The 1,642-nt window shown below is 47.7% G+C and overlaps 1 long non-coding RNA gene across 1 annotated transcript; it reads left to right on the top strand.

Moving 5' to 3' along the window:
* Positions 1-300: 300 nt before the first annotated feature.
* On the top strand, positions 301-688 carry LOC141952554 (uncharacterized). The gene is made up of 2 exons (XR_012631649.1): positions 301-488; positions 587-688. It is a non-coding gene; the product is annotated as an uncharacterized LOC141952554 (long non-coding RNA).
* The last annotated feature ends 954 nt before the right edge of the window (positions 689-1,642 follow it).

Genomic DNA, 1,642 nt, shown 5'->3' with positions numbered 1-1,642 from the left:
AGGACCTTCTGTGACCTGCTCTTAACCCCCGAGGAAAGTTACACAAACTCTTTCACGCTTCGCTGGGATCGCTGTGTAGGAGTTGGCCAAAACAATACTTTCCCTTGTGTTTGCCTACCTTATTAAATATCAATTAATATTTATGGAAGTTTATAAACAGTGCAGCTTTGGTTTCAAGGGTGCTTAGAAATCCGATCTCCTCCTCCTTTCCCTCCCCCCCGGCAGCATTTCTCCTGCTCACTGCTGCATGGTGAGAGCCCCGCTCCTCCGCGAAGGGATGGGGGTCCTGAGGCTGGGAGGTCCTGGGGCGTGCACCCCGCTCTGCAGCCCAGCCCTCACTGCCTGCAGCCCTTCGGGGGCACCCCTGGACCCCACCATCCCGCTCATCCCTCTGCAAAAGTCTGAGGCCACAAGAGAGACAGCGGCACAGATGGGTGCTAGACCAGGATCAGGCCTGATGGATTTATACCAAGTAATCTGTATTTATTGTAAGTCCATTCTCCCTTCTTTTTTTCCCCTATTGACACACTACTTTGTTTTAAATTATGTTTAATTTAAAGGATTTTTCTGTACCCTTATTTCCTAGGAAGAGGCTTTCTAAAAGGCTCCTGCTGATTAATTGTTGCTGGGCTCCTGCCAAGTGTTGGAAGTTTTACATGTAAAGAGAAAATACGTCTCTCTCTCTCTCTCCACTTGCCCATGCCTTTTCTATTTGGTACTTCAGTCTATTTTACAAACATATGGCCTGTCATTCAAGCCAGAGAGCACCATCCTGCTGTCAATATTTCCCTCCCCATCACAAAGATTAACATCAGAGGCTCCGGCAGCGGAGGCTGGGGTTTCTCGCCTCTCACCCGAGCACCACGCTGCTCCTTGCCATGCAGCAAACACGCTCCCTGCAACAACCGAACGTGACTGAGAAATTACTCCCGCTTTCACTCCTCTGCTTATTTTTACCGGATAAATCAACATAGCACAGATGTTCATTGCCCCATTTTTCACAGTCCCTTTTAAATTTACTCTTTATTATTTGTAGCAAGTTGGAATACTTGAAGTTTAATAATATTAAAAACAAGGATTTTTTTTTTTCTCGCCTGCCCTTGGCTTACCCTTCATATCAAGCCCAGTATTGTGGTATCCTGCAGTAGGGTTCAACCCCACTGTGGCAGTAGCTATAAAACATTATAGAGTTTGGTTTCCTTTTCCAAACACAGACCACAGCCAACATTGCCAGTGTTTTGCAGTTATTTCTGTAGCACCAGTTACCTGCCACGCATGCCACGGAGGAGAGAGAGGCCACGGGGATGGGCACGGGGAGCTGACGCTCACTGCTGCCACCGTCCATCCACTGCAGCACCTCAGGCAAAACATTTTGCTGCTCCATACCAGAGCTTCCTCATGTATAAGCCAGATAAAGCAACACCTACCACATCTCAGGTGAGATATATCAAATTTACATTATTTACCTGCCACAAATGGGGTCCCCCAGGGATCGATATTGGGCCCAGTGCTGTTTAATACCTTCGTAAGTGACCTGGATGATGGGATCAAGCGTACCCTGATGAACTTTGCTGATGATACCAAGCTGAGTGGGGAAGTGAACACTTGGGAAGGCAGAGCCACCCTGCAGAAAGACCTGGAT

Source organism: Strix uralensis, chromosome 20, assembly GCF_047716275.1.
Source record: "Strix uralensis isolate ZFMK-TIS-50842 chromosome 20, bStrUra1, whole genome shotgun sequence".
Classification (NCBI taxonomy): Eukaryota; Metazoa; Chordata; class Aves; order Strigiformes; family Strigidae; genus Strix; species Strix uralensis.
This window is presented reverse-complemented; position numbering and strand designations above follow the sequence as displayed.